This window comes from Phyllobates terribilis, unplaced genomic scaffold, assembly GCF_046119375.1.
Source record: "Phyllobates terribilis strain yellow unplaced genomic scaffold, ASM4611937v1 Scaffold_1__5_contigs__length_1240528914, whole genome shotgun sequence".
Classification (NCBI taxonomy): Eukaryota; Metazoa; Chordata; class Amphibia; order Anura; family Dendrobatidae; genus Phyllobates; species Phyllobates terribilis.
The window spans coordinates 61,084,891-61,097,692 of record NW_027362761.1 but is presented as its reverse complement, the minus strand read 5'-3'; positions in this window follow the sequence as shown (position 1 = coordinate 61,097,692).

Genomic DNA, 12,802 nt, shown 5'->3' with positions numbered 1-12,802 from the left:
AGCCCACCGTGCTCACAGTCTGATCAAACTCTTATCAGAGTTTTCATCCAAGTGTCATCCAATTTTCTTGGGATGATAAAAAAAATCATTTGTCTGCACCTAGCATAAGTGTGTGCCTGTCACATAATATGCCCCCGTAAGTGTGTGCCTGTCACATAATATGCCCCCTTAAGTGTGTGCCTGTCACATAATATCCCCCCGTAAGTGTGCCTGTCATATAATATGCCCCCGTAAGTGTGTGCCTGTCACATAATATGCCCCCGTAAGTGTGTGCCTGTCACATAGTATGCCCCCGTAAGTGTGTGCCTGTCACATAATATGCCCCCGTGTGTGCCTGTCACATAATATGACCCCGTGTGTGCCTGTCACATAATATGCCCCCGTAAGTGTGTGCCTGTCACGTAATATGCCCCCGTAAGTGTTTGCCTGTCGCACAATATGCCCCTGTAAGTGTGTGCCTGTCACATAATATGCCCCCGTAAGTATGTGCCTGTCACACAATATGCCTCTGTAAGTGTGTGCCTGTCACACAATATGCCCCTGTAAGTGTGTGCCTGTCACATAATATGCCCCTGTAAGTGTGTGCTTGTCACATATGTTATGGAGACTCACTTTGTTATTAAGGAGAACTTTGGAATAGACAGCAAAGGGTCTTCACATTGCCAGTGAGATTCAAATTAAAATACTTCATCGGTGAAGGGAGAGAGACAAAATACTAGCGACACTACTCCATCCTCCTCCTTCTGGACCTGTCATCTGCCTTCGACACAGTGGACCATTCCCTCTTACTACAGATTCTCTCATCTCTTGGCATCACGGACTTGGCCCTATCTTGGATCTCCTCATACTTAAAAGACAGGACATTCAGCTTCTCCCACTCACGCACCACCTCCTCATCTCGCCCCCTATCTGTCGGTGTCCCCCAAGGTTTCGTTCTAGGACCTCTGCTCTTCTCCATCTACACCTTTGGCCTGGGACAGCGCATAGAGTCTCACGGCTTTCAGTATCACCTCTATGCTGATGACACCCAGATCTACCACTCTGGACCCGATGTCTCCTCCTTACTAACCAAAATCCCACAATGTCTGTCCGCCATCTCATCCTTCTTCTCTGCCAGATTTCTAAAACTCAACATGGATAAAACAGAGTTCATCATCTTTCCACCCTCTCATTCATATCCCCCATCTGACTTATCCATCAACGTCAATGGCTTGTCACTCTCCCCAGTCCCACAAGCTCGCTGCCTTGGAGTAAGCCTGGACTCTGATCTCTCCTTTAAACCACATATCCAAACCATTTCCACTTCCTGCCGACTCCAACTCAAAAATATCTCCTGGATCCGTGCATTCCTCAGCAAAGACTCTGCAAAAACATTAGTGCACGCCCTCATCATCTCCCGCCTCGACTACTGCAACCTCCTGCTCTGTGGCCTCCCTTCCAACACTCTTGCGCCTCTCCAATCTATCCTAAACTCTGCTGCTCGACTAATCCACCTGTCCCCTTCTATTCCCCGGCCTCCCCCCTCTGTCAATCCCTTCACTGGCTCCCCATTGCCCAGAGAATCCAGTTCAAAACCCTAACCATGGCATACAAAGCCATCCACAACCTGTCTCCTCCATACATCTGTGACCTAGTCTCCCTGTACTTGTCTGTACGCAACCTCCGATCCTCACAAGATCTCCTTCTCTACTCCCCTCTTATCTCCTCTTCCCACAATCGTATACAAGATTTTTCCCGTGCATCCCCCCTACTCTGGAACTCTGTACCCCAACACATCAGACTCTCGCCTACCATGGAAGCCTTCAAAAGAAACCTGAAGACCTACCTCTTCCGACAAGCCTACAACCTGCAGTAACCACCGCTCCACCACATCACTGCATGACCTCCTCTACCCCCACCTACTGTATCCAAACCCATCCCTTGTAGAATGTGAGCCCTCGCGGGCAGGGTCCTCGCTTCTCCTGTACCAGTCGCTGACTCGTTTTGTTAAGATTATGTAAATGTTTTTGCTATGTATATCCCTATCAATTTTAAAGCGCCATGGAATAAATGGCACTATAATAATAATACATGTGACATGCATTGTCAGCAGGTAGAGTCTTTTGGTGTGGCAACAAAGACTCACCACATTTATTAGCTGGACAAAAAGCGCAACTACATTTCTTACATACAACTGAACAGTAAACCGAAATAGACAATCAATAATAACACACTTCCCTTGGCCCAACATAAAACCTTATCAGGGAATTCACAGGAAACCAGTATCTCAGTCAGACATTCCATGATACAAGTCTTAAGCAGAGGCCTCGTATAATAGATTGTTTTTCTAAATTAATAATTAATCTAGATATTAAAAAATTAACCATAACAACTCCTCCCTCTTTATTATTTTACAAAACAATTTATTCATCAGCTACTTCCCCATGCTATAAAAGCCTGGAGGGGACGAATCCCGTTCACCGACAAATATCTTGCTTGTAAATCTCATCATATATGTTTATAGGAGAAGTAGCATTATATTTTGCAGGCCTGTGATGCTTAATCTTGCCTGTTTTCTTGCATAGTCTCTTAATAGCAAGTAAGGCATAGTATTAGAGAATATTGGACTATGGGTGTGACTCGCCCCCTGGGCCGTGGGGCACTCGGATCCGGGCAATAGGGAAACGGTGGGAGTAGTAGTGGCAACCCGGTTCCGTGGCTCAGGGTGGTCAGGCCAGTGGTAGTCCGTTATGTACTGATGTTTATGTCCGACTACGCCACCCGTGGATTGCGGTTATTAGGAACCGCCGCTGCATGCAGACCGCTGGGGCTGATGAGGTGTGCAGCTAGGGTAGTGTGACTCCCCACGGGAAGAGTGCGGCCCCAGCGCAGTATAGTGGATGGTGGGAGTGATGGTAGTGAGAGTCCCAGTGCTGGTAGTGCTGGAGGAGCAAGGAGCACACAGACAACAGGTTGCAGTCCAGGGTCTTTACTAAAACAGGTAAATTGACCCACAAACAGTCCCGGCTAGGAGGGGACCTGGATGTCTGAGAGCAACGGGGAAATTGGCCCTGGTCAGGGTGAGGGTGTAGGCCTACCGTGCTTTCTGCGCTCCTTCTGGCTATCTCCTCCTGATAGGATAACAGCCCACGTTTCCGAGCTTTCCGTGTATTCTCGCCTGTATGGCCTGCGACGTGGGTTCCTTTTTGCTCCCAGCCTTGTACGGCTTTACTGGTCCCTTCGGTTGTGGCAGGGCCTTCAGGCTTCTTAGGCCAAGGAATATACAGTCCCTTGCGGACTGGTTCTCTGCTGGGGGATGTGGAATCCTTCCAGCCTCAGACACCAAAGTCTGGTAAAATTAAGTCTTTTCTCTGCCAAGACAGGCTCACTGCGCCTCTTGTCTCTGGCTTGTGGCTCTCCTCCTGCCACACTTCCTCTTAGGTTACAATGCAACTTTCTGTCCCTGCTCTGGGACACCTCTCAGTGCTGAGGCAGGTCGTCCAGTTCTCCCTAACCCTGCTCTCAGTACCAGCTTTTATAGGGGCAGCCAGCTCCCCCTACTGGCCTGAGACAGGAGGCATTGCATGCTAATGTTCCCCTGACTAGAGAACCTCCCCCTTGCTCTCAGACACAGCTTTAATTACACTTGTGGCATCCAGGTCAGGGTGACACATTCCCCCCTAGTGAAATTTAGTACTCCGGGACTAAACAATAAAAAAAGACAATATGCATAACAATAAAACATTAATAGACAGATGACGCACAAATTGAGTTCTTAAGGTCACAGTGTGGCCTGTGACCGGGTGTCCATATCACCAAAACAACGGGAGCCTTAACCAGGTGGGGGTCTGTCCTACCCCAAGTCCTTCACAGTCTTAGTGTTAGAACCTTGCTCTTAGGTTTTTTCCTTTGCTGGTCACATGACCTTGTTGGCCTATTTAATCCTGCTCCGCCCTTCTGGCTTTGCTGGACTTCATTGTATAACTACTTTCTAGCTAGCCTGTGCTCTGTATCTAACTCTGTTAGTTTGCTTGGTCTACGGACCTCTTTGTTCTATATATTTTGTTTGTTCGTCTGTCTGCTACTATTTCTGTTAGGAGGTGTCCCATTTTCCTCCCAGTCCTTAGTACTTGTAGGGATTCCTTCCCCATATCTATAGGTCTCCGTACAGACTAGCTTAGGACTTTAGCAGGTCTGATCGCAGGATCAGGTTCCCTGTTACATCGTAGGGATTAAGCTGAGTTCTATCGTAGGGACAGATCTCCTCTCTTTCCTTAGCTCTGGTAGCAGAACACAACAGTAAGTCCAGCCCAGCAAATGCTCTAAGGAAAGATTTTTCTGTTCCATCATGGTGTCGGTTCTGGATTTGGCTAAACGCCTGCAGGGACTCTCTCTGGAGGTGGCCGAGCTCCGTCAGCACGTGAGTAACTGTCCTGGCGCACATTTCTTGGAGCCTAAGGTATGTTTGCCGGATTTATTTTTTGGTGAACACCGAGAATTTTTTTCATTTAAAAATGCTTGCTTATTGTATTTTCGTTTGAGACCCAAGTCCTCTGGGGATGAATCCCAGCGCATAGGGTTCATAATGTCACTTTTGCGCAAAGAGCCTCAGGAGTGGGCCTTTTCTTTGCAACCTAGTGATACATGCTTCAGATCAGTGGATAGTTTTTTTTTCTGCTTTGTGACTATTATAAGATGATCCTGACCGTGTCTCATCAGCTGAGACTGAGTTAAGACGTTTGAGACAGGGATCAGGTAATGTGGAAAAATATTGTACTCATTTCCGTCGTTGGTCTACTCAAACAGGGTGGAACGATTCTGCTCTGAAAAGTCTATTTCTTGCTGGGCTCAATGAAAGGGTTAACACTAGGACTACTGGACTCGTGACCCCGCCTAGAACTACTGAAAGGAGTCATTTTGACTCCTTGCTTGTTTTCGTTTATTTTTAGAGTTTCATTTGTGGTTATTTATTAATAATTATATTTTTTGTAATGTATTATTATTGTGAGATCCAACAGTAATGCTTTTGATTGTTTTTTTTCTGCTTTTCTTATTTTTCTACAGAAAATAACAATAATTATAATAGACGTTTTTCAAACATTTTTTTTTATTCAAGTGCACACATATAAACAACAACTGAAGAACAAAAAGCAGAGAAAATGTAGGTGGAGGAGCATAAAAATGAAAATATGGCGCAGAATTCACCTTCTAAACATTTGGTGTTTCGCATTTTAGGCATTGCCTTTGATTTATGGCAGTACATTGCCCACACAAAGACTTACCACAAGTCTTACAATTTCCGACAGATCTATTTTTCTTGCACTTTTCTTTGATCTGGCAAAATTTTGTTTGAACCATCACTTCTGAGCATGTAGAAACTTGGGACGTGGAACCCTTTTCCCTATCTGTGACATAAGGACCACTCAACTCTCTCACAAGCGTTTGCAAAAATGCCTTGCGTGACATTTTTTGGTTGGTAATCTCCTTGAATATTATCCATGCATTTATACCCGCAAAGTCTAAGGCATTTTCAAATGCATGAACAGGCCATCTCCTTGTGCATGTTCGTGTGGTATATTTTCGTGCCATCTGATCCACTCCATATTTTGTTTCATTGTAAAACTTTACCGTTTCTGGAGTTTTTTTAGCGGAATCAGACGCAACAACAACATCTGGATGGATGGAACTCAAAATGACAACATTTTTGTTGGGCTTTCCTTGATATACTGTAAGTGTAAAATTGTCTTCATTTCTAAACACTTTAGTGTTGTACAATTCCTCTTTCATGGATTTTATTTCTTTAGGCACTTCTCGCCTTATCTTGTTCAGTGTTCCCACGATGGTTGTTCCTTTGCTTTTTAGCTGTTTAGCTAATTTTACTGAAGTAAAATAATTATCGGTTGTAACATTGCGACCTTTTTTCAAAAACGGGTCCAATAACTTCATTACCACATGGTCAGCTAAACGGTCCTCAGCACGGCGTGTGTCATCTTTGCCTAGATAAGGGAAGCCATTTGCCAGATATTTGCTCCTCTTATCAACAGCTAGCCAATATTTGTGGCCATATTTATCTGGTTTGGAAGGCATGTACTGCGTGAATGGACACCTAGTTTTGCTTGGGAAAAGTTGCTCATCCACCATTATGTATGGGCCAGGTTTGTAACACGCAATACAATTTTCAATAAACCTGTCCCACACAGTAGAAAATAGAGCAAACTTGTCCGTTTGCAGTCTCTCCGATCGAGTAGATTTCTCATCAAATCTGAGAAACCTCATAATTTCAACAAAGCGGTCCCTAGACATTGTCGCTTTGCAAAACGGTATTCCCCAGTCATTACACCAAATACTGCTAATCGAGTGACGGTTCGTGCCAGATATTCCACGAGCATAGAATATCGCAATGAATGCATCTAGCTCCTCATCAGATAGAGTTTGTTCAGCATTACACAGTAATACAAGCAGGTAAAACACAAGGAAAATGTGAAAAGTTGACATGTAAATTGAACTACATCTATATGAACATCAAGGTAAATAAGACAGAGTGAAAAAATTATGCACAAAACTTTATAGCAACATTTAGTGACAAAAGGACCTAAAAATATAGTAGGGAGTCAAAATGACTCCCTTCAGTAGTTCTTGGTAAATTTTGAAAAAAACGCGCAAATTTTTCACCAAAATTATTTATTCTCACAAAATCTTTTTTCACATCATATTTGAGGAAAAGTCACCGAGTTTCAAGCCGGAATTCTGAAAAATGTAGTCACAGAAGAGAAATAAAAAACGAAAGGAGTCAAAATGACTCCATCAGTAGTTCTAGTGTTAAAGACCTGCTAATTGCTTATCCTACACCTGAAGATTTGCAACAGGCTATGCAATTAGCTATACGGGTGGATAGGAGACTGCGTGCAAGGGTTAATGAGAGCAAATCCTCTGCTATGTCAGTTTCTGGTTATGAGAATGTGTGTACTAACAGTGGTGAACCGATGGAGATTGGATCGGTGGCACCTCGCTCTCAAGAAAAAGACCGTAGATTTTCTGAAGGCTTGTGTTTCTATTGCGGAAAATCTGGTCATTTGATTAAAGGCTGTGAGCTTCGTATGAAGAAAGAAAAAAAAATGGTCAGTCATGCCCGTATTGCCTGTTTAAATTCCAAGGGTGTATTTTTAGCTGCTTCCACGATTGCTCAGGAAAAATTAATGGAATTTCGGGTGTTTGTTGATTGTGGGTCTACTCTGAATGTAATTGATGGGGGATTCTTGGAAAGACTCAATTTAAAACCCGAACCTTTATCATCCCCTATTGCTGTGGTTTCTGTGGATGGTTCCCCTTTGAAGAATATTACTCTCAAGGTCTGTGAATTTCCTCTCAATATTAATGGTGTTCACCATGAGAAATTGGATTTGGTAGTTTTGAATAACTTGCCTTCTCCAGTAATATTGGGATTGCCCTGGTTAAAATTTCACAATCCTGTACTGGATTGGTCTACCAGTGAAATTAAATCCTGGAGCCATAAATGTTATGACAAGTGTTGTAACGGGCGTATTGCAGCTTTAGATAGGGGAGAATTGCCTGTTCCTATTCAGGATTTTTGGAGAGTTTTTTCTGAGAAGGAATCGCAGGTTTTGCCTCCCCATAGAGACTATGATTGTTCTATTGAATTTGTCCCTGGAGCGACTCTTCCTAAAAGTCGTTTATTTAACCTTACTATTCCTGAGAGGAAGGCTTTGGAGGAATACATACAGACAAGTTTGGCCGCCGGTCACATTAGGCCCTCTAAGTCTCCTGTGGCGGTTGGATTTTTTTTTGTAAAAAAAAAGGACGGCGGTTTACGTCCTTGTCTGGATTTTCGTGAGATTAACAAAATTACTGTACGCAATCCTTACCCACTGCCATTGATTCCTGATCTGTTTAACCAGTTAATGGGGGCCAAGTGGTTCTCTAAAATTGACCTTAAGGGGGCATACAATCTGTTGCGCATGAAGGAGGGTGACGAATGGAAGACTGCTTTTAACACTCCTGTGGGTCATTTTGAGAATCTGGTTATGCCTTTTGGTCTTACTAATGCTCCTGCATTTTTTCAGAATCTTATTAATGACATCCTTAGACCTTTGATCGGCAAAAATGTGGTTGTGTATTTGGATGACATTTTGATTTATTCGCCGGATCTGGAGTCTCATTGGCGGAGCGTACGTGAGGTATTACAGTTATTAATGGACAATTCGCTTTTTGCTAAGCTGGAGAAATGTGAGTTCGCTGTACAGAGAATTAGTTTTTTGGGTTACATTATCTCCAGCGAAGGTTTTGAGATGGACCCGGTTAAAGTTCAAGCTGTACAGGAATGGCCTAGGCCTATTGGTTTGAAATCGATACAGAGGTTTTTAGGTTTCGCCAATTATTACAGAAAATTCATAAAAAATTTTTCTAGTATTGTCAAACCTCTGACCGATCTCACCAGGAAAGGTGCTGATGCGGTTCAGTGGTCTTCTGAGGCCATTGAAGCTTTTGTGTATCTCAAGGAGAGGTTCACCTCTGCTCCCATCCTTATGCAGCCTGATGTGACTAAGCCGTTTTTGGTTGAGGTTGATGCTTCCTCTGTGGGGGTTGGCGCAGTATTGTCTCAGGATAACGGGGATGGATTACATCCCTGTGCCTTTTTTTCAAAAAAATTTTCGGAGACTGAACTGAATTACGATATTGGTAATCGGGAATTATTGGCTATTAAACTGTCACGGGTGTGTTGCCACGAAGATCGTCACGAGTACACAGCCTGACTTCTCGCAGCTGACTTGTTGGTGCTTTGTGTTTCTCGGCAGTGAGGGAGTTAATTCTCTCTCTCTCTCTGGGCTAGATGAGGTCCAGCCTCGCCCAGCTGCAATCAATACTTCTGTAGTTAGACTCCTTCATATACCTGCTGGTCTGTTTGGGAGGTGTCGGTGAAAGCATTTCATTCAGACTGACAGAGCGGATCGTGGTGTTTGGAGTTGCTGAGATAAGTGTATTTGGAAGTGTTTTTTCCCTTTCCTCGCTTTATCATTTATCTCCTTTCCCGTTGGTTTTCCCTCTGTTGTAGTTGAGAAGTTGTTTGTATTCAAGGTGGTTTTGGTTTTTCCCTTGTACTGTCTCGTTCGTCTAAATACTGTGTTTGGGCATATTATTTCTTGTTCCCTTTGGTTGTGATCGGGGTCCTTCTCAGGACTAGATTACTGAGGTGCAGGGATCTTCAGGAGGTAGGGGTTACGCTGGCGGCCTGGACCTCTGTACCTTTAACAGTACCTCCAGGTTGAGGGATTAGTCAGGGCCCCAGCTTAGGGTCAGCTTAGGCCTCCTACCTCCAGTATACAGAGACAGCGTGACATAAACTCGCATTTGAACACTGGCGCCACTTCTTGGAAGGTGCGGAATTTCCCGTTCAGGTTCTTACGGATCATAAAAATCTGATATATCTTGATGCTGCCAAGCGCCTGAATGCCCGTCAGGCTAGGTGGGCACTGTTTTTCTCGCGGTTTAATTTCTCCGTTACTTACATCCCTGGTACTAAGAATGTTAAGGCGGATGCCTTGTCTCGCAGTTTTTCTCCCATAGTCGGTGCTGAGAAAGAGGAGAACATTTTACAAGAAGGTGTTGTGATAGCTGCTTTGGACTCCGTTTTGGAAGATGAGATTCTTAAAGCACAGGAGAATGCCCCATCTAACACTCCTCATGGGAGGTTGTTTGTGCCTGGGACCTTTAGGAGAGATTTGTTTGTTGAGTGTCACGAATCTCGGTTGGCAGGTCATCCCGGAATCTCTGAGACCAAGAGACTGGTGGGTCGCAGTTTTTGGTGGCCTGGATGGCAGAAGGAAGTCATTAAGTGGGTGCGTCAATGTACTATATGTGCTAGATCTAAGTCCTCACATACTCCTGCTGCGGGGTTGCTTTGTCCTTTGGAGGTTCCCAGTGCTCCTTGGACACATTTGGCTATGGACTTTATAACTGACCTTCCCCCCTCTGAGGGTTTTACTGTCATCTGGGTGGTCGTGGACCGTTTTAGCAAGATGTGTCACTTGGTTCCCTTCATCAAACTGCCCTGCGCTAAAACTCTCGCTAAGGCCTTTGTCAAGGAAATTGTCAGACTTCATGGCGTTCCTACTGACATTGTTTCTGATAGGGGTCCTCAGTTCGTGGCTCGTTTTTGGCGTGCCTTTTGTGACAGGTTGGGAGTTCATTTGTCGTTCTCGTCCGGATATCATCCTGAATCTAATGGCCAGACAGAAAGGAAAAACCAGGATGTTGAGCAGTTCTTGCGTTGTTTTGTGGCAGACAATCAAGAGGGGTGGTCTGAGTTTCTACCACTTGCTGAATTTGCTCTGAACAATCATACATCTTCTTCTGCTGGTTGTTCGCCTTTTTTTTGTTGTTCTGGGAGACATCCGTCGTTTGGGTCGTTCTCCAAGTTGGGATCTGCCGTGCCTGAGGAGGAGAATTTTTCCGGTGATTTGGAGAGAGTTTGGACGGATGTGCGTGGTAATCTTCAGGAGGCCAACAGAAAATCTAAAGACTACTTTGATAGGAAACGACAGGAGGTTTTGTTCGCTGTTGGTGACATGGTTTGGTTGTCCTCTAGGAATCTGCGGTTGAGGATTCCTTCTAAGAAATTGGGTCCCAAGTTTGTAGGGCCCTTTAAGGTGCTTCAGGTTGTCAACCAATCTGCTGTTAGGTTGGAGGTTCCTACCTCCTGGAGAATTAATCCGGTATTTCATGTCTCTCTGTTGAAAAAAGCTGTTGTATCGGATTGTGACGCCTCTGCCTCTGTTCCTCCGGTGGTGGAGGACGGGGAATATGAAATTTCTCGCATCCTTAACTCTAGACGGTATAGAGGTAGTTTGCAGTATCTTGTGGCCTGGAAAGGTTTCGGACCCGAGGATAACTCTTGGGTGAGGTCGGATGATGTTTCCGCGTCCAGACTTATCAGAGCGTTTCACAGGAGATTTCCTGATAAGCCTGGTCCTAGGGGATTCGGAGGATCCTCTTAGAAGGGGGGGTACTGTTAGAACCTTGCTCTTAGGTTTTTTCCTTTGCTGGTCACATGACCTTGTTGGCCTATTTAATCCTGCTCCGCCCTTCTGGCTTTGCTGGACTTCATTGTATAACTACTTTCTAGCTAGCCTGTGCTCTGTATCTAACTCTGTTAGTTTGCTTGGTCTACGGACCTCTTTGTTCTATATATTTTGTTTGTTCGTCTGTCTGCTACTATTTCTGTTAGGAGGTGTCCCATTTTCCTCCCAGTCCTTAGTACTTGTAGGGATTCCTTCCCCATATCTATAGGTCTCCGTACAGACTAGCTTAGGACTTTAGCAGGTCTGATCGCAGGATCAGGTTCCCTGTTACATCGTAGGGATTAAGCTGAGTTCTATCGTAGGGACAGATCTCCTCTCTTTCCTTAGCTCTGGTAGCAGAACACAACACTTAGATCATTCCTGGGTTAGGCTCCGAATGCAGTCCATACAAGGTCACGGTTATAAAAAGTCCATAACCTGTGAGTCCTTACGGTAGCTACAAGAAACTGAAACACACTATTAATAAACATGCAGGTAACTTGGCAAACATTTCAACATTTGGCAACAGGGTTATTTACAATTTAGCACACTCTATATTCTCCAGCGAGCGGGTATCTGTCCCTTTGTGCTCCTGGTTGACCTACGTAGCTCACTGTCTGGTGGTGGACCAACCTGGCTTTCCCCACTAGCGTTAGGGGTACAGCTACCAGCTGGGTGTACAGGTAGGGCAGGCAGCTGTCTGCGGGTTCTTTGGCTTACCGCAGGCATGGCAGGCTCACTGTCAGCAGAGGGTTGACTCTCCTGGGCTGCTGGAACAGGCTCTTCTGCCTCTGGAACCGCTTGCTCCTCTTCACCTTCCGGCTGTGGTGTTGGTTGTTGCTGTGCCGGTTGCAGGAAGTGCAGGACGGGTACCACTATAGCATCATTTATGCGAGTCCAGGACTGAGGGAACTCTCCGAGAACGGTGCTGATCATTTCTTCCTTGTCCTCTGCGGGTTTAAGGTCACTCTGATCCTCTTCTGCACTACGGAGTTGCTCGGGGCACCTTTTGAGGTGGTCTCTGGAGACGACACTAGTGGTTTCTCCTCCGTCCTTGGTGATTACGCACACCTTTGGGTTGTCGTGGTCAGACTGCAGTACGGTATAGGGTTCCCTTTCCCACTGGTCGTCCAACTTATGTAGCCTTCTTTTTCGCTTTAGGACTTGCTCACCAGGTTCTAGGGGACCAGCAGGGGCGTGTTGATTGAAGAGTCTCTCTTGCTTCTCTCTCACCTGGGCCAGGCTCTTCTCCACACCGTCCTGTACCTTCTTGTACTGCAGTTGCCTTTCCGTATCCCAGTCCGCATCCGGGGAGGTGTCCTCAGGTATTAGGACTCCCATCTCCAGGTCTACGGGCAGCTTACCTGGTCTAGCTCGCATCAGGTAAGCCGGGGTGCAGTTTGTAGCGTTCACCGGGATGTTGTTGTACATGTCTACCAGGTCCGGCAATTTTTCTGGCCACAGGCTGCGTTCCTCCAGGGGCAACGTCTTCAGGAGATCAATGACTATATTGTTCATCTTCTCACACATCCCGTTGGTTTGGGGGTGGTAAGGCGTTGTACGAATCTTCTTACAGCCATAGAGGTTGCAGAACTCCTGGAAGATTTCAGCTTCGAACGCTGGACCCTGGTCTGTCAGGACCTGTTCCGGATACCCGTGAGGACGGCAGAAGTATTGTTGGAAGGCTCTGGCCGCTGTTTGGGCTGTCAAGTCCTTTACCGGGACCACCACTAGAAAACGGGAATAGT